A 21,284-nucleotide genomic window follows, 5' to 3' on the forward strand; every position below is an offset into this window, starting at 1 on the left:
TCCCCCAGGTGCGGTTCCTTTAAATTTTTACCTTTGGCGGATCCGTACATCCGCCGATCCGCTAACCCCCGTTTCTGTCAGTCCACCTGCGGATCCGTTTTCTGCTATTTTGGCAGATTTTAACTGACAGAAAAAACTGAAGTGTGAAACAGGCCTAATACGTATAGAAGTTGACCTTTGTAGATGCCGTATAGCTTCTGGGTGTGTATAAGTAACTGCTAAGGATATTTCACATGGCAATATGATTTTGTATGATTTCTATTTCTTTGAAACAATGCCTCACTGATGACCTGCATGTTCAGGGTCTCTTTGTCACTTTATCTTTTTTATGAATGTTTATAAATATACAGTATATATTTTTTGTATTTAATAAAGTATATCCTTTTATTCCATTGCTGCTATTTGCTTAGTGTTTAACATATATGCAGCTGTGTGTGTAGCTGAAATTGCTTATTTTTTCTATGTATAGTTCCCAACCATTTTAATATATTTTAACTGCATGTATTAATAAAAGCTAAACCTTTTAAAATATATTTGTTTTGTCTGTGGTCATTCACTCTTTTGTGTAGTTACTGTATATATTTTTCATGAATACCCACTTACATCAAATAATGGCAATATCTTCTTATTTGGGTATGTATTTCCATGCTGAAATACATAGCACAGCGAAAGATACTATGAATCCATTTCATATTACCTACCAGAAAAGTATCTCATACAAACCTACCAAAATAATTTGGATCACGACTTCACACCAATATTATATGCAACTATTCAATGAAAAGAGCTATGGTGGAGTAACTTAGTATCAGAGTCTCTGCCCTGTATTCAACGTAGATCAGTTATTATCACTAAAACAATTTACTTTTTCTGAACGTACCCTTGATAAACCTGTCAATATTACAAACAGAGAAACACAATTGCTAGTACATTTATTAAAAAAAAAGGGCTTTCCACCAATAGCTAATATCCTCATTTTCTAAATGATGACAACATGTAAAAAATTTTTAGGAAGATTTAGTAGAAATGAATTTCAATAAAACCGTTAAAGTTTATGAATGATAGCTCAACACATGTATAGTTAATAGTACATGTGTGATTACAATGTGATCTCGCAGGTAGAGAAAACTAATACTAGCACTTGCCGACACATGGGACGGGACCAGCAATTTTGTTTTTAAATGTAGCACTATTCTCTGACTAAGGCCGGGGTCAGACTTGCGAGAAACTCGGACAAGTCTCTCATGTCAATACCCACATCACGAAACAACCCCTGACCTCAGGGAGACCAGTCAAAGAAAACACTGCGGCAGCCGGCAAAGGCGCTCAATCACAGTGAAATCCTAGGTGCATTGCTCCCTGGGAAATACGAATATGCAAATAAAGTCCGTGGAGCCTCATTTAAGAGTCTCAAACAAGGGACTAGCCAGATCTTCCTCCAGGGAAAGACCCAGCCAAGGGGTGGCTCTTTTCGGAAACCACCATTACCACCATATTAAGTGGCCCTTTAAGTCAATATCCAGCTCTTTACGAGTTTACAGATATGACAAGGGAAATACCAAGGGCAGGTATCCATCCACAGACAGCTGTTTCGGGGTGTTGCCCCTCATCAGTGTAGAGTAGGATTCTGGCTAGGTGGGAGCAATGCCTAGTAGACCAACATCATGAAACAATCACTGACCGCAGGGAGACCAGTCAAAGAAAACACTGCGGAAGCCGGCAAAGGCGCTCAATCACAGTGAAATCCTAGGTGCATTGCTCCCTGGGAAACACGAATATGTAAATAAAGTCCGTGGAGCCTCATTTAAGAGTCTCAAACACGGGACTAGCCAGATCTTCCTCCAATATCTAGCACTGCGGCCGACACTCGGATCAGAGTGTTCAGCTGCATAGAAACACATGCAGCCGCACATTCCAGTCCAGAGTGCCGACGGCAGTGCCGGGTATTGAAATGCGAGACTCATTCGAGTTTCTCGCAAGTCTGACCCCGGCCGAAGAGAGAATTACTCTCAAAACATGTAGGAATTCAGATGGACCTGTGTACCATGTTTTAATAAATTTAAAAAAATGAAAATAAAATGTTATTGAGGCCATCATCATGAGGCCACCAACCAACAATGGCATGGCAGAATTTGCAAGGAGAAAACCACTGCTCTCCAAAAAGAACATTACTATTCATCTGCAGTTTGCTGAAGATTGAGTGAACAAGGCAATAGACAATTGAAACAAAGTTTTGTGGACAGATAAGACCAAAATAAACCGTGTTCCAAATTATTATGCAGAAAGAGTTTAGGAGTGATAAGGTTAGAATTTTTTTGTTTGTCATTTAAACTGATTGATGGTGATGTGTGTCAGGGCTCTTTATATCACTGAAAGCAATTGCAGATACCTGTGCAAATTAGTTTGGCAGGTGTGTCCAAATAAAGGCAAGACTACTTAAGAAGGCTGTTCCACATTATTAAGCAGCCTACATTTTTTGCCAAAATGGGAAAGAAAAAGGATGTGTCGGCTGCTGAGAAGCAACAAATTGTGTATTTAGGTCAAGGCATGACTACAATCAACATTGCCAAGACACTTCATCGTGATCATCGCACAGTCAAGAAGTATGTAGCTGATTCCCAGCACACACATGTGCGTGCTGATAAGGAAAAATTGAGGACTCTTTCCAACAGGCAATTGCATCAGGTTAAAAGAGCAGCTGCAAAAATGCCATGTCATAGCAGTAGACAAGTTTTTGAAGCTGCTGGTGCCTCCAACGTCCCCCAAACAACAAGATGCAGGGTCCTTCAGAGGTTTGCAGCTGTGCATAAGCCATCCTGTCGACCACCTCTATCCACTGCACACAAGCAGAAACAGCTACAGTGGGCCAAACGATACATGAAGACGGACTTCCAAACTGTTTTGTTCACCGATGAATGCCGTGCAACGCTCGATGGTCCAGATGGATGGAGTGGAGGATGGCTGGTTGATGGACACCCCATGAAAACACGGCTAAGGCGCCAACAAGGAGGAGGTGGAGTAATGTTTTGGGCTGGAATCATGGGGAGAGAGATTGTCGGCCCCTTTAGGATCCCTGAAGGGGTAAAAATGAACTCCATAATCTATGTGGAGTTCCTAAAACAGCACTTCCTGCCATGGTTCAAGAGGAAGAACCGTGCTTTCCGCAGCAAGATCATTTTCATGCATGATAATGCACCGTCTCATGCTGCAAATAACACATCTGCATCTCTGGCTGCTATGGGCATAAAAGAGGACAAGCTTATGGTGTGGCCACCATCTTCCCCTGACCTCAACCCCATTGAGAACCTCTGGAGCATCATCAAAAGGAGCGCCTATGATGGCCGGAGGCAGTTCACATCTAAGCAACAGCTCTGGGAGGGTATTCTGTCCACATGCAAAACAATTGAAGCACAAACCATCCAAAAACTGACAAATTCAATGGAAGAGAGAGTTCAGAAGCTTCTTTCCAACAAGGGGTCCTATGTGCAAATGTAACATCACCTAGAATAAAGTTTTGACTTGAAAACTGTTTGATTTCATTTTGTAATAAGCTGATAATGCTTATCATTTCACAATTGACCATTTTTTTGTTCAAAATAAAAATAAAAAGGTTGAAAACTTTGCTGTGCATAATAATTTGGAACATGCATTTTGAGTGTTTATTATTTTAATAAATATACTGTTTTCATAGGCAGTTTGCTCAAAAACATTGCAATTATACTAGAATATTAGATGACTGGAAAATAACAATGACTGCAATTCATATAGGTAATTTAGAGAAAATAGGAGGAAATATTTTTTGCATAATAATTTGGAACACAGTGTATAGCTTTTTGGTTGAAATGAAAAGCATTATGTTTGTAGAGATAAAATGCATTACAGCATAAACACCTGCTACCATCTGTATGGACAATTGAATTCATAATTATATCAGCAAATTATAAAGGAAAATGTCAGGACATCTATCTATCACAAGAGAATTTGGACTGTGCATCAAAGCCACAGCCTAAAACACACAAGTCATTCTACAAAACAGTGGATAAAGAGGAATAAAGTTAAAGTTTTGAAATGGCCAAGACAAAGTCCTGACCTAATGCTATAAAAATGTTGTGGAAGGACCTGGAGAGAGCAGTTCATGGGAGCAATCCCACCATTGTAACAGAGATGAAGCTTTTTTTGTAGGGAGTAGAGGGCTGCAATTCCCCCAAGCTGATGTGTAGGATTAATCAACAATTACCGAAAATGTTTAGCTATAGTTTCTGCCGCACAAATGGTTCACACCAAATATTGAAAGCAAAGGTTCACATACTTTTGCTACTCACAGACATGTAATATTGGATAATTTAAAAAAAAGGCAAACTCTAATATATCTGATTTATTTGTTTGATTTGGTTCTCTTTACCTACATTTAAGATTTGTGTGAAAATCTGCTGTAATTTTGGGTCAAATTTTACAGACATGTAAAATTTTTTGGAAGGGTTCATAAATTTTTAAGCACCACTGTATATACACACATATGTATATGCACAATATATAAAGAGGAATACATAAAAATATATGAACAATTTTAATTGAAAAGCAGGAAATGATTTAGAATGCTCATTATAAAACATTCATACGGCCTTTTATACCTTTCTACTGGGCTAACTAAAAGGAATGTCACTTGGCCCCCCAGTTGGGTGCTCAGTAGATGCTCCTACATTATTTAGCATTTTGAAAACACACATCTAATCTGTCAAATTATAAGCAGGTACCAGACTTTCAAACATTCTCTAATGCTAGTAATATATATATATATATATATATATATATATAATATTTATATTAAATATCAACAGATGTGATTTCCATAGGGTAGCCACATTAATATTGAATTATTAGATAGATAGATTGATAGATCGATAGATAGATACTGTGAAGGAAATAATTATTTGATCCCTTGCTGATTTTGTAAGTTTGCCTCTGATAAAGATATGAACAGTCCAAAATTTTAAGGGTAGATTAATTTTAACAATGAAAGATAGAATAACAAAACTAAAACCAGAAAATCACAGTGTATAGATTAAATAACTTTATTTGCATTAAAGACAGCTGTCTTACATAGTCACATTTATAAAAGACTCCTGTCCACAGACTCAATTAATTAGTCAGACTTTAACCTCTACAACATGGCCAAGACCAAAGAGTTTTCTGTGGATGTCAGGGACAAGGTCAAAGACTTGCATAAAGCTGGAATGGGCTCCAAAACCATAAGTAAGGCACTGGGTGAGGAGAAAACTGTTGGTGCAACAGTTAGAAAATGGAAGAAATACAAAATGACTGTCAATCGACATCAATCTGGGGCACCATGCAAAATCTCACCTCGTGGGGTATCCTTGGTCATAAAGAAGGTGGAGATCAGCCTAAAACTACATGGGTGAACCTGTTAATGATCTCAAGGAAGCTAGGACCACAGTCACCAAGAAAACCATTGCTAACACATTACGCCGTAAAGGTTTAAAATCCTGCAGTGCCCGCATGGTCACCCTGCTTAAGAAGACACATGTGGCAGGCCCATCTGAAGTTTGCCAATGAACATCTGGATGATTCTGTGAGTGATTGGGAGAAGGTGCTCTTGTCAGATGAGTCAAAAATTGAGCTCTTTGGCATTAACTCAACTCGCTGTGTTTGGAGGAAGAGAAATGTTGCATACAACTTAAAGAACATCATCCCCAGTGTCAAGCATAGAGGTGGAAACATTATGTTTTGGGGGTGCTTTTCTGCTAAGGGCACAGGACTACTTAACCGCATCAAAGGGAGAATGGATGGAGCCATGCACTATAAATCGTGAGTGACAACCTCTTTCACTCTGCCAGGACATTAAAAATGGGTCATTGCTGGGTCTTCCAGCAAGACAATGACCCAAAACATGCAGCCAAGGCAACAAAGGAGTGGCTCAAAAATGGAGTGGGCTAACCAGTCTCCAGACCTTAATCCCATAGGAAACTTATGGAGGGAGTAAAAGCTCCGAGTTGCCAAGCGACAGCCTCAAAATCTTAATGATTTAGAGATGCTCTGCAAAGAGGAGTGGACCAAAATTCCTCCTGACATGTGGGCAAACCTCATCATCAACTTATCAACTACAAAAAACATCTGACTGCTGTGCTTGCCAACAAGGATTTTGCCACCAAGTATTAAGTCTTGTTTACCAGAGGAATCAAATGCTTTTTTCTCACTGCAAAATGCAAATAAATTTATATAATTTCTACAATGTGATTTTCTGGATTTTATTTTTGTTATTCTATCTCTCAATGTTAAAAATAACCTACCCTTAAAATTATAGCCTGTTCATGTCTTTGTCAGTGGGAAAACTTATAAAATCAGCAAGGGATCAAATAATTGTTTCCTTCATTGTAGATAGATAGATAGATAGACCAATAGATAGATAGATAGATAATAGATATATAGATAGATAGATAGATACGAAAGCAGCATTCTGCAATTGTTTTCTCATACCAAATTGGCACAAAACAGATCTGCACAGTCGCATCGAGTAACATTGGGTTGAGTTCTATCCAATAAAACATTGGATAGCACTCGGACATGTTATACGCTCGTGTGAGCGAACCCTTACAGACGAAGTTTGGAAGATCAATTTGTGACTCCCACTAAGCACATTCACTTGGATCCAGGAACCTGAGACATGAGATGCCTTTTAGTAGGGAATAGGGATCTATAAGTTACCATACACCTTATATACAGTAACTGTTGGCTGAATGACCGCTATATTTCGTGGCTCACTCATACACATGAATTTTTTAACATGTCAGATTGTTCATGTGTCCTCTTTGGGAAAGTGAAGCAAGCCGCTGTCAGACATTTTTCGCAGTGGTATATCTACCTAGAGAAGCAAGAATTGTGAAATTGAATTCAAAGTGCCTGATCTTAATCTTTTCAGACATAAGAGAGCTAAAATAAAGTATCTGAAGGTAGTCGCACCTGAATTTTAACATTAAAGAGAATATCCAGGAATAAGAGTATAGTTTTCAGTTGCTCTATGTGACTACAGACTTCCGAATTGAGATAGCGTGCATTGCGCACACTGTCATGAATCCCCAGTATTATCGGTGAAAGCAAGAAGTTACATGACTATAACGATGCAATCTACATTCATGCAGTCACATGCCAACTAGAAGCATTCGACTTTTCTCAATTAATTTCTAGTGAGAGTAGTAGGATGAGACTAGTCTTCATGTGCTCGCATGTATGTACATCAAATACAAAGCAGCCAAGTAACCACTCACTCTTATCAGCAATACAGGGGAATCTTGACAGCGTGCGTACATAACGTGACTACAGACTTTGCTCTCAAACCTGGGCAACCACTTTAAAGTTTAAAACAAAAAAAAATATTGGACATGTAAAAACTTAGTAGACAAATGATTCTTTCTAATATCAAATATGGTAATTTAGAGGAGCATCAAAATTCGTATCACATAAAAACACTAATTGCATTAAAACACAAATCCCACAGAAAAATCATACAACATGCATATAGATTACAGCTAAACAATAAGCCAATAAGCAAAATTCTTGATATAGCCCTATCCAATAAAAGGGCAAGAGTGGGCACTAACAATGCCCTAATTTATATCCTACGCCTGGTACTACCTAACCGCGGAGGAGGTTAATAGCATAAATGGCGCCCCCCGCTCAACATTGACTGTCTCTAAAAAGCCATAGATATCCCTGATATACAGGACATATAGACAATATATTCCCAAGTTTTATGAGATACGTCTCAGGATGCCGAAATATTTTCTAACAATGCAATATTGTAACAAGCAGCTATATACAGATAAAGGTGGCAAAATCTATACAGATATCATGTATTACAGTCAAAAATAACATAAAGCAAAAAAAGTAATAAAAAGGGCATCACTATACAAAACGTAAAGCGCAACATGAGTATAAGTGTAAAGCCGTCATCTGGGACCATTCTACTTAATGAATCATACTGTACCTAGAATTGGCAGCAACCAATTCACCTATAATTACTCAACATACAAAGATCTATGTAAAAATCAGTCAGAAAACATGAATGTGTTCATCCAGAGAGAGTAGTGATTGCATTTTCCGAGTAAGGCCTGCTCTTGTAGTGATCACACACAATGTGCTCTTTCATCCCATCCCTTGCATATAGCACATTTTATTTGTATGTTAAGTAGAAACAGATGGTTTATTCATACATAGAAACATGATTGCAGCTTCAAACAGCATAGGTAATCTTCAGGAAAGAAAAGCAGGAGCAGAATCTATACTTTTTATTTCATTAGTATTACAGTCTGTAGAGCAGTTTGCTGTGGATTAGTCTTGCGAGCCTTCTGGTGATAAATGCATCAGGTTTGGCCATCCATCACTTACGTTATATAGTAACTATACTTTGGCACAAATAGTTTTTTTATTAAGTGCATCTTTTTTACATCTTATTTTCTCCTATATTTGTTCTATGGAAGCACAAACAATTGCAACAAACACAAATTTTTCTTTAGCCCGGAGCAAGGTCAAAAGAAACTTTATTATATGACTAAGACCTGGGGAAAAGGAAAATGTAGTTTATAGTAGAAAATTGCAATTTCTACTTCTTTCAGTGTTTGAAAACTTGAGAATATGTCACAAAACCTGTTCTACTATAGAACCATAGGCACTCAGTAAGATATGGTGCCTCTAGAGCAGGGTTCCCCAACTTCAGTCCTCAAGGCCCACCAACAGATCATGTTTTCAGGATTTCCTTAGTATTGCTCAGGTGATAATTACTTCATCTGCACAACATTTCAGAAGCATATGGATGTACAATATGCATCATTAATAAACTCTGCGATAGGCCTATTAGATCTAAATCTTTGTGTAGTGAAATCTTAGAAAGAAACATTGCACAGACATTGAATATGATTGGCATGTGTAAGTTGTGCATAAAATGCACGGAGCTGAAGCTTTACCATGGCAATATGTTGGTAGGTCATTATGGTTGTCATTCATCTTTTAGCAAGACCTAAAGGAAAATTAAGGCTTATTCATATGTTGTGCTTTTCCCGATTTTTTTCCCCTCACATTTTTACCATGGAAGAAATGCAGCATTTTACATTACCAGTAGTGATGAGCGACTGTGCTTGCATAAGGTATTATCTGACCATGCTCGGGTGTTACCCGAGTATCTTCGGTGTGCTCGTATATTATGTTCCAGTCCCCGTCGCTGCATGATTCGCAGCTGTTAGACAGCCTCAACACATGCGGGGATTGCCTGTTTGTTAGGGAATCCCCACATGTGTTGAGGCTCGCTGACAGCCGCGAGACATGTAGCCGAGGGGACTCGAACATAACATTTGAGCGCGCAGAAGACACTCGGTTAGCACATGAGCATGGTCGGATAAGACGATATCCGAGCACTTTCGCTTATCACTAATTTCCAGAAAAAGGGAATTAGAATTCTGAAATCTCATACACAAGCTGCTTATTATTTATTTTTTTTGGCAGATTTGCACCTTCAGGGCGCGCTGACACAAGCCTAGATTCTCTCATGCAAGACAATCAGGTCGATTATGTTATTGCCACTCAGATCAATCCCTGATCCAAGTTTGGTCACAGTATCAACATAGTGTGATCCGATTCTCTCAGATGAGAGAATCATAGCACACTGTGAGGAGTAGACGGAGAAGAAAATGTCTTCATCTTCTCCATTGTCCATTACTGCATTAATCGGGCTGCACTCGGATGACATATTCTTGAATGTTTGAGATCCGATTAGCGGAGTCACTCGCAGCATGCTGCAATTATATTTCTAACTGGTGCAAATACTAAAGTGCACCTAGCCTTACTGTCTCTGAGATAACGCACTCAAAGAAGCAAAAATATTAAACTTTTAATTCCAGAAAAAACGTCTTGTATGAAACCTGGGTGTACATTGACATTCGCATTTATTCCAATATAACATTGCTAACTATTTCAGTAGACAAACAGAAATAAAATTGAGATTTTGAGTCATTTCTCTTTTACTTTTTGTCCAGTCTTGTTTTTTTCTGAACTTTACTATATAAATCTCACAACCGTCTTCCATCCCCGTAAAACATCAGTTATAAGCTTTTCCCAATATACCAAAAAAGTCAGAATGCATTAAATATAAAACAATCTCTTCGTAATAAATCCTATCTAGAATATCGATCTGAAAACCAATTTAATCATTTATTCAAATGATATTTGCACACATTTTGTGCATCATAAAATTTAACGTTAGGCCTCTTTCACACTTCCGTTTTTTACAATCAGTCACAATCCGCCAGGTTTTGAAAAAAACGGATCCTCAATTTTCTTATGAGGATCCGTTTTTTCCCCATTGACTTGCATTAATGGCGGATTGTGACGGATTGCTGTCCGTTGCATCCGTTTTTTTTGAGGATCCGCCAAAAGTTGCTGTCCGTCACCATCCTCAAAGATTTCAAAATGGAGCTTGCAACATTTTTTTCTCTGGCGGATCCTCCAGACACTGATTTAACCCGAATTTCTTTCTGGGTGCCGGACAAAACAAGAAAAAAAAATTCTCTCTCTCTCTCTCTCTCTCTCTCTCCCCCTTCCCGGCCAGCAGTTCCTTTATTTCCTCATTTTCAGGATCCGTCTAAAAACAGATCCTGTGACATCCGTTCACATCAGTTGAGAACGGATCCGCTTGTCTGCCTTTTTGGCGGATTATAACTGATGCAAAAAACTGAAGTGTGAAAGAGGCCTTAAACATTTACTAAGTATAGTGAATTATCAATGCAATTCACAATTAGATGGCATCTGGAAGAAAACATCTCTGTATCTGGTGGTTATGATTTTACAGGTCTACAATAGGAGTTATTGAAACATTGAAACATTTTACTTTTATATTCAGCAATAAATATGTCACTTGGAAAGATGTGTAGCCCAAAGATGATGATATAGTCCTTTTCATTGATTACTTTTGAGATAACAGATTGATATGAGTGCAATAATAACATGAAAAAGACACATTTTTTGCCACAAATTTGCATTTGACCAGCATGCAAGCTAATCCTCAATTTGCATATAGAAAAAGCAATACTGAGAAATATATAGAGAAACAGATAGATGACAGATAGATAAATGGATGGAGAGATAGATAGATAATAGATAGATATGAGATATAGATAGATATAGGAGAGATAGATAGATAGATATGAGATAGATAGATAGATAGATAGATATGTGAGAGATAGATATGAGATAGATAGATAGATAGATATGGGATAGATAGATATGAGATAGATAGATATGGGATAGATATGGGATAGATAGATAGATAGATAGATAAATATTGGATCAATATGGGATAGATAGATAGATAGATAGATAGATAGATAGATAGATATGAGATAGATACATAGATAGATAGATATGGGATAGATGGATAGATAGACAGATAGATACTGTAGATAGATATGGGATAGATAGATAGATAGATAGATTAGAAAAAAAATCATCTAAAGCCTACTAGTCTTTTCCTCTAAGTAATAATAATTCCCATCACGCTACTTTGGACAGTGGGGCACTCACCAGACTGGCTTGTTTGTTTTTCATCTCTGTAGCAGCTTCAAATGGATAATTATTGGCATCCAGTAAGTTCTCTCTATTTTTTGGCAATCCTCGCGGTTTTAACTCAGGTGATTCCAATCCTGTTTTTGGAGGTTAATCTTCAAGGTTTATTTAGCTAGCCGTTCAAAGGAAAAGCTAAAGCAGGTTGTCTATCCCACAAGTGGCAGTGATTGGCTTTGTCTGACAATTTTCCTGTGTGACATTGCTCCCTGTGGAGCTGGGATTGTGCAAATGAAGACTAACCACAGTTTGCTTAGGCTAAATGGTGGATTTTTAGATTGTAATGTTACACCATACAGGTTCAAAATATTAAGAGGATTACACAGCCAAAGGTCAAGTTGGCATTCACTCACACAAATATTCATATAATATACAGTAGCATAAAATTACTATTTGTTTCATCTTTCTTTGTCTCTCCTTTCTTTCTCTTTTTTTCTTTCACTTTTTTTAGTTTTTCTTTCTTCCCTTCCTTCCTTTGTTTTTCTTACTTTCTCTTTCATTCCTTTCTCGCCGTCTGTCCATTTTTTTAAACTTCCTTTTCTTGCTATTGTTTTATTAGCTCCAATTATTCATGTTCAGGATTTCCTCCTTGGTCTTGAGGATGGGACATGGTGGAGTCAGACGCTCCTAATTCATGAAGAGGTGCATGTCTGGATTGCGTGAGAAATGGCGTGCATCTCCATGAACCACTTCAGAAATCTTACTCCAGTACCTGAGTGGAGTAAGATTTCGGAGAAGGAAACAACACACCTTGTTATGAATTAGTTGAGCTGTGGCATCACAATCCCACCTCACCCCCGACCTGTCCATTTTGGCAAAGTTTGTAAAAAAGCCAAAAATTGCAAAATTTTTGTGCTACTCTGAGTTGCGTCAAGATTTGGTGAGCAATTTACCCCAGAATTTTTGCAAAGTTGCACTGATGAATCGGGGCCAGTGTGTTTTTATTATTCTAGACAATTTGTGATACAACACAAAAAAATTGTTACAACAAATGTAAAATTTGAAATTGACTATTGACAGGTAATACGTTTATATCTTGGATACTAGCGTTAACTGGGAACTGTAAAATAATAACATTTATCAATGCAATCTGCAAAAGCATCTTCAAGAAAAGTCAGAAGTGCATGTTTTCTTTATTTCAGTCACTAGTTTCATGATTTTTGGGACAGCTGGAACCCTGCATGGTGTGCCTGATATTATTTCTTATCACAGCACTGAACAAGCGTATGTGACTCAGCTATGTTCTATCAAAGTGTAATTTTAGGCATAAATGTGTGACACATCTTGCTCAACATCTTACATCTGTGATGATAGTTGATGAATTAACAAAGTTATCTTTAACCCCTTGCCTACACTGCTAATTTCCATTTACATTTTTATGTTTGCATTTTTCCCTCCTTTCTTTGAAGAGCCTTAACTGAAATGGTGAAAAAAAAAATGCAATTATGCCATTCTTTATTTTTTATTTTTGGGCTTTTGTTCTTAAGACATTCATTGAATGAGAATGTTGTGGAGAAAGAGAAAAAGCAGGATGGCACTCACCGTTCATGAGAATCAAATCACTTTATTTCACATACACAAGGCATCGGCATCGGCACGGGAGCAATGTGCTGGAAGACGGACAACAGCCGTTTCACGCTCAATACGCTTCAACAGGTCCTGATGCCTTGTGTATGTGAAATAAAGTGATTTGATTCACATGAACGGTGAGTGCCATCTTGCTTTTTCTCTTTCTCCACAACGAAATGTTCTGTTTTTTCAATATGGGATTGAGCACCCGTTCCAAGTGGGATTAAGGTGTTTTTTTTATTAATGTGAAAAAAATATGCGCAGACATTCAGGGCATTTTTCCACACAACGGTGCCGGATATCTATTTTCTCAAATTGTGGACAATGAATGAGAATGAAGACATGATTCTTCACGTAAAAGCAATTATGGAGATACCAAATTTGCGTAGACTTTTTTTTAACTGGTAAAAGAAAAAATGAGAAATTTGGGTTTCAATTTCCAAATTCCTTAGCATGTTTGTTTTTCCATTTTATGGAGCTGTTTGAGGAATTGTTTTTTGCACTCTAAGATGAAAATCTTTTTGATAATCATTTGTGGTGCATACATTTTGATTATTTTTGGTTGTTTTTAATTTTAGGTAAGTGAGGAGAATGAAAAAATACAATTCACTCATTTGATTTTTTTTACCGTATTGGTTAATTTTAGATTTTAGTAGACTTGACTTTTAGGAAAGCAGAGATATTTTTCATTTATATTTTTACATTTTTTATTTTAGTTTTTTAGTCCCTTTAGAGGACTTGAATGTGTGATCGCTTGATTCCTTGTACTATATACTTCAGCCACAGAATATTGAAATATATAATGTAAATCACAGCCTCCTGTGAAGCTCAGCTAGTGGCTGAGCTTCACAGGTGTACAAGATGGAAGTTCCAGGGGACTTCATTTGGCCCCCAGCTCTCATGTTAACATATCTGCGCCCCACGATCGCGTTGTGCGGGGTAGATGGGAGCTGGTGCTTGCTCCGTTAAATGCCACTGTCAAAAAACGAAAGAGGCAATAAAATGGCTAAAGGGAACCTGTCACCAGTTTTGTGACATAGCAGCTAAAAATATCGCCTTTTTCAGCATCTGCACTACATTCCCTACATCCTTATAGAACCCCCTGACTTCCCTTGTATACTCAAAAAAAATTTTTTAATGTCCCCCGCGCTGTATAGTAATCTTATTAGTCCGGTCGGATGGGGGTGGTTTCGGGCCTCTACATCACTCCCGTCGGATGTTGCTCGCTGTCCTACTTCATGGATAACGCCTCTTGCGCAGTGTGACATCTCGCGCTTGCTCAGAAGTATTGCGTTTTGCACCTTGCACAGTATGCTTTGCCCTACTGCGCAAAGCCAAAAAACAAAAGTGCGCATACACTGGCACACGTAGTTCCGGTACATGAGCCGGAAGTACATGTGTCGGTGCATGACACTCCTGTTTTTTGGCTTTGCCTGCAGTTGGGCAAAGCCTACTGCGCAAGGTGAGAAACGCAATATTTCTGAGCAGAGGCAAGATGTCGCATGGCGCAAGAGGTGTTATCCACGAAGTAGGATGGCGAGCAACAGCCGATGGGAGTGATGTAGAGACCCGAAACCACCCCCATCGGACCGGAGTGAGAAGATTGCCATGCAGCGTGGGAGACATTAAAAAACGTTTTTATGAGTATGCAAGGGAAGTCAGGGGGTTCTATAAGAATGTAGGGAATGCAGTGCAGGTGCTGAATATGACAATATTTTTAGCTGCTATGTCACAAAACTGGTGACAGGTTCCCTTTAACATGCACTAATCTGAGGTCAGCTCTGGCTGCTGCTGTTAGAAACAGATGCTAGCTATGTAACATAGCCAGTTGAAGACGAACATGGCACCTGAGACCCCTCCACACACACTCACCCCAGCACTACAGAGATACATGTATGGCATTTTGCACTTTAAGGCCTAATCTTAAATGTCTTATATTGCATTTTCATGGGATCGATCATTAGTTTAGTCATTCATATAGAAGAATGTTCACAGCACGCACCAGGATTAGCTTCTTCCAAAAAATTAATTTATTTATATAAAGTGCATACAGGTTAAAGCACAGTAGACAAATGTGCAACCACAGCAATGATCGATTCAGGTCTTCAGGTACTTTCTCAATATCATTAGTTTAGATTTTCTGTACATTCGACCTGAAGAAGAGGTCACTGAATGGACCTCGAAATGATTGTCTCTGTATGTACCATAAATAAGGTACTGATATTGGAACCAATTTCTACAATCTACTGGATTTCCTCTATTTGATGGTTGAAATATAGCAGCGCGGGAATCTGGTGTTTTTTTCCCTCTTGGGATCTCCTCTTTGGGTAATGTCTCCTCTTTGGGTAATGGAAGCAGACGCTGTCTGTCTACACCATCCTGCTGCAGCTTCATTGCATGTGACTAAGCGCATACAGTAGTTGTAGCTTTACACAACTACTGAGGGTGAGTACCCTGCACTATTTAATTTATATTCATTATATCTGCACTAGTAAGGCCCTATGGGCGCGCTTTTGTGGTTTCTTTTATCTTTAACTGTCAGAATTTGAGAAATGAAAAGAAATCTAAAGGTCCTCAAGGGCAGGACTTCCTGGTGATTTTACATAAGGCTGTGCATTGTGCACATAACAGCATTGCAGACAGGTATACATTAGTGTACAGCATCCAGGCAGAAACCACTGAGAAACATATACAGTAATGTTTGGTTATTTGGGTTTGTTGAAATATGTTTTTCCAGTAGCAGTACTTTCCAGGAGCAGTCATTTGGGGTTATTAACATTCATTTGCTAAGTAAGCAGGCTCCTTGCATCTTCTCGCCCAACCACTTGCACCAGTGACCCATTTCCATCACATCTCCTCCAGTCCCTTTCCCCTGCTGTCACCCCTCACCTAACTAAAATATTTAACCTCTCTCTCTCTTCTGGTATCTTTCCCTCCTCATTTAAGCATGCCATCATAATTAGAGTTGAGCGACTTTTGTTTTTTTAGGGTCGAGTTTCGTTTCGTGAAACCCGACTTTTCCAAAAGTCAGGTCGAGCAAGATCGGCCGATTATAGGGAAAAGTCGGGGTCGTCCCGAAACACGAAACCCAATGTAAGTCAATGGGGAATAAAAGTCGGCAGTGAGAGGAGGACAGGAAACACACCTACAGTGCACATTTGAATGCCAAAAGCATCAATTCTTCTTACTTAAGCTTGTCAACCTTAATTAACTTCATAATACAAGTTACGCACTGAAAAATGGGGGTTATTTGGCTAAAGTTGTGGGGGGGTAGGGCTGGCTCCAGGTTTTCATGCGCCCTGGGCGAAAGAGCGCCCCTTTAACACATACCACAACTCATCATGCTCTGATACGGCAGAGAAATAGCGGTATAGTACAATGAAAAATACTTCACTTTTTACATCTCATGACGAGGCCCATCTATTTCTCCATACAAAATCATTGGTCCCATATAATGTTTGAAACAGTATATGATGAGCTCCACATAATGCTACAGTATATGTTGGTCCCCATGGATGAAGCTCCACTGTCTTATGGGCCCAAATAATGCTCCAAACATAATGGGCCCCATTTCTAATGCTCTAGTGTATAATGGGCCCTGTAAATGCTGCTCCAGTGTCTGATGTCCACCTTTGGAATGTTCCAGTGCATGGTGGGCCCCATCTATCATTCTCCAGAGTATAGTGCTCCCCAAAAATTGCTGTCCCAACATTGAAAACAATCAAATAAGTCTCCTCGCTAGGGAATCCCTGTACTAATCTGGACTCCTCGTCGTCCCCATCTTCCATCTCACTGCACAGTATTTCAACCTTGCAAGTGCTGTGATCCTGAGCAAGCAGGGGGGGCCCACTCGTTGGCGACGGCACTGGCACAGGGCCCCTGATAGTACGGTGGTGTGTCTGACAGCGGGTGGGCCGAACCTGCACTTTCATCTGCAGCTTCCTCTTTGTCACCGTGTAAGATGGAACTGTATATGGGAAGGGTAACCTGAGTTTCATCAGGGTCAGATTCAGGCCGTGTAGCGTGCGAGGGGAATGTAGTGGTCTGGGTCAATGTACCAGCAGATTCATCGAGCAGTGGCTGGGCATCAGTGCACTTGTGTCGCCCCCAGTCATGACCCTCCAAACAGTGTTCATGAAGCAAAGTGTTTGTTTTACGTGGGCAGTATGGTTGCAAAGCTGAACCTTAAAGGAATGTCCAGAAGGGCACCACCAGGAGTGGAGCCTACGGTTAAATTCGACTCCACCTGGGAAACCTCAACCATGCCAGCTACAGAAATGATGCACACATTGCAAGCTTAATTCCGTTAACGAACGAGACTCCGTCATGCCCCGCGGTCCGAGTCCGGCTTACTAGAGGGACACGTGAGGCTATGGCACATGAGATTGGCCAATAACTGGTGTGTCATGCCCTTACATGTCCGTGGCTGCATGTGTGCTACACTGAAAAGGCCAGCGTTTGTCGCTTATAGGTGCAGATAACCCGCTGAACAACGTTAGTGATGGGGATCACTGATTACAATTATTACCCGCGAACGATGATTTCCCAGTAAGTGCAGGTCAACCGCAGTTCCGGAATTAGGACTAACCGTCATTCCTGAAAAAATGAAAAACTTACGTGTGCAAACCACAGGTGCTGTAGCTTGCTTAACAGCTCGCCAGCCGTTCTCACGCCCAGTATGGATTACACGTGATTGCACAAAGGTGAGAAAGGGTACCGTATCCCCGGATAACATGTATGGATAGCGTACACATTCAAAATATATGTCAATACATCAGGAGGCAGTCTCAGACGGTGTTAGGCCCAGTATGGCTTGCACGTGATTGCACAAAGGTGAGAAAGGGTACCGTATCCCCGGATAACATGTATGGATAGCGTACACATTCAAAAGATATGTCTATACATCAGGAGGCAGGCTCAGACGGTGTCAGGCACAGTATGGATTTGACAGCCCAGACTACACAGCGGAGGAGCAGGGAGAGGTAAAGATTGCAAATGCTGGGGCCCTGCCCAAGCAAGGGGGGCCCACTCGTGGGCGTCGGTACTGGCACTGGGCCCCTCATAGTACGGCGGTGTGTCTGACGGCGGGTGTGCACCACCACCGTCAGAGACACTTGATTGCACTATGAGGGACCCTGTGCCAGTGCCCGCGCCCAAGAGTCGGCCTACCCACCTGTCCAGGGCAACAGCACTCGCACGGTGTCGTGCGCTAGGTGGTGACCCCGGCCATGGGGGGGGGAGGCAGCACAGTTAGGGAGTTTTAGAAAGTGGCATATGTTGATGTTGGACATTCAGCTGATGCAAAAGGCGAAATAGGTCAAGTCCCAGGAAGAGGTGGACCAAAGCAAGCCATTTTTCTGTCACCCTATGTTTCATCAGGGGAAGGTGGGACAAAATCCTTGGAAACCCATGCATGGTTCATTTTAATGAAGGTTAGATCATCCACATTTTGGGTTGACAGACGGGTCCTTTTTTCTGTCAGGATTGATCCAGCTGCACTGAAGACTCTTTCCGATAGAACATTTGCAGCTGGGCAAGCGAGCTCCTGTAAGGCATATTGTGCCAATTCAGACCAGGTGTCCAGTTTAGCGGCCCAGTAGTCAAAGGGGAATGACCTGTGTGGGAGAACATCGATATGGGAGGAAAAGTAGTTTGTAACCATAGTTGACAACTGCTGTCTCCTGTCACTTTCCATCGATGCAGTATTACCAGTTGTGTGAGCGGTACTTGAAAAATCAGTCCACAACATTGTCATGAAACCCCTGTCTCCAACGCCACTTCTGCTGTGTGCACCATGAACACCTCTGCCAAGCTGCCCCCGGCCCGTACGGCTCGTGTGAGAACCATCACCACTGCTGTGTGCTGGGGATGCCTCAAGCAACCGATTTACCAGAGTTGCTTGTTTATTAGCCAATATTAGGTCAAGGTTCTCCTGTGGCATGATGTTTTGTAATTTGCCTTTATAGCGTGGATCCAGGATGCTGGCCAACCAGTAGTCGTCATCGTTCATCATTTTGGCAATGCGGGGGTCCCTTTTTAGGATCTGCAAGGCATAATCTGACATGTGGGCCAATGTTCCCGGTGTCAATGATGCACTGTGAATGCTGGTTGGAGGAGCACTTTCTGGCAAATCCACATCCCTCCAGTCACGCACAAACCCTGTACCAGACCTTGCCACGCCAACATTTTCACTTGCCCCACGAGATGCATCCTCCTCCCCTAAGTAATCATCCCCATCATCATCCTCCTCCTCCTCTTCTTCCTCCACCTCATCCAGGAGAGGTCCCTGAGCAGACAATGGCTGAATGTCATCAAGGATTCCCTCCTCCTCTTCCTCCTCATCAACATTGGCTGCAGATGCCTGCTACTTAAGGTGCGTCAAAGTTTGCATGAGCAGACGCATAAGTGGGATGCTCATGCTTAGGATGGCGTCGTCTGCGCTTAACAGCCGTGTGCATTCCTCAAAACACTGAAGGACTTTACAGAGGTCTTTCAGCTTCGACCACTGCATACCTGTCAACTCCATGTCTGCTCTCAAAGTGCCTGGCCGTGTATCCTCCCACAAATGCATTATGGCCTGCCTCTGCTCGCACAGCCGCTCCACCATGTGCAGGGTGGAGTTCCACCTTGTTGCAATGTCGATAATGAGGCGGTGGTTGGGAAGGTGGAGCAATCGCTGCAGCTTCTGCATACGAACGGAGTGTACAGGCGACCGGCGGATGTGCGCGCACAGTCTTCGCACCTTCTGGAGCAGGGCTGTTAACTCCGGATAATTTTTGAGGAAGCACTGCACCACCAGGTTCAAGGTGTGAGCCAAGCAAGGTATGTGGCTGAGTTTTGAAAGGGCTATGGCTGCCACAAAATTACGGCCGTTATCACTAACTACCTTGCCTGCCTCAAGATGTACACTGCCCAGCCATGACTCAGTTTGTCGCTTCAAGTACTCGGCCAGCACCTCGGCGGTGTGTCTGTCGCCCAAACACATCATCTGCAACACAGCCTGCTGACGCTTTCCACTAGCTGCTCGATAGGGGGACACCTCGTGTGCAACAGTGGCAGCTGCAGATGGAGTGCTCGTACGACTGCGCTCTGTGGACGAGCTTTCGCTTCTGGAGGAGGAGGGTCGAACGCCTACAGCCAACTGTTTCCTATACCGTGGGCTAGGCAGCACTGTCCCACCACCGCTGTCCCCTGTGGACCCTGCATCCACCACATTAACCCAGTGCGCAGTGATGGACACGTAACGGCCCCTGCCATGCCGACTGGACCATGCATCAGTTGTGAGGTGCACCTTTCCCCTCACTGACTGCTTGAGTGAATGGACAATGCAGTCTTTTACATGATGGTGGAGGGCTGGGATGGCTTTGCGAGAGAAGAAGTGGCGACTGGGTAGGTCATAGCGTGGTACTGCATAGGCCATGAGTTCGCGGAAAGCTGCGCTTTCCACCAACCGATAGGGCATCATCTCAAACGAGATTAGTTTGGCAATGTGGGCGTTCAAACCCAGTGTACGCGGATGAGAGACTGAGTACTTTCTTGACCTACTCATAGTGTCTGGGAGGGTGAGCTGGACTTGAGAGCTGCATATGGTGGAAGTAGCGGTGGACAGGGCGGACTGAGAGAGGGTTGATGATGGTGATGGAGTTGGTGTTCTTTCTGATGGCCTAGATTCAGTATTTCGTTGATATAACAGTGGGATTCCCTGACTGCTGTGGCCTTGCAACGACACCTCAACATTTGCTGCTGTGCTAACCGGTGGGCTTACAGTGGGGGAAACAATGTAGCGTTGCTGACTACCTTCTTTGTGATCAGTTGCACATGTGGCACTTGAGGTTTGGTGTTGTGTCCACGCTTGCAAGTGCATGGTGGTTAAATGTCTAAGCATGCAACTGGTATTCAAATTTTTCAGATTTTTCCCTCGGCTAAAGGTCTTTGCGCACTTCTTACAGATAACCTTGGCCTGATCATGAGGATTTTGTTCAAAAAAGTGCCACACTGCACTCTTCCTACTTTGGCAGACATTTTGCGGCCTAGCACGCTGTGATCTTTTGACCCTCTGGACAAGCTGTCCAGCAACTCTTTTGATTTTT

At 41.3% G+C, this 21,284-nt stretch overlaps 1 pseudogene; it reads left to right on the forward strand.

Moving 5' to 3' along the window:
* The first annotated feature begins 5,168 nt into the window (after positions 1-5,168).
* LOC141048333 (uncharacterized) overlaps positions 5,169-21,284 on the forward strand; it is a 35,947-nt pseudogene continuing 19,831 nt past the window's right edge.

Source organism: Dendrobates tinctorius, unplaced genomic scaffold (assembly GCF_039654945.1).
Source record: "Dendrobates tinctorius isolate UK_male_01 unplaced genomic scaffold, ASM3965494v1 ptg000134l, whole genome shotgun sequence".
Classification (NCBI taxonomy): domain Eukaryota; kingdom Metazoa; phylum Chordata; class Amphibia; order Anura; family Dendrobatidae; genus Dendrobates; species Dendrobates tinctorius.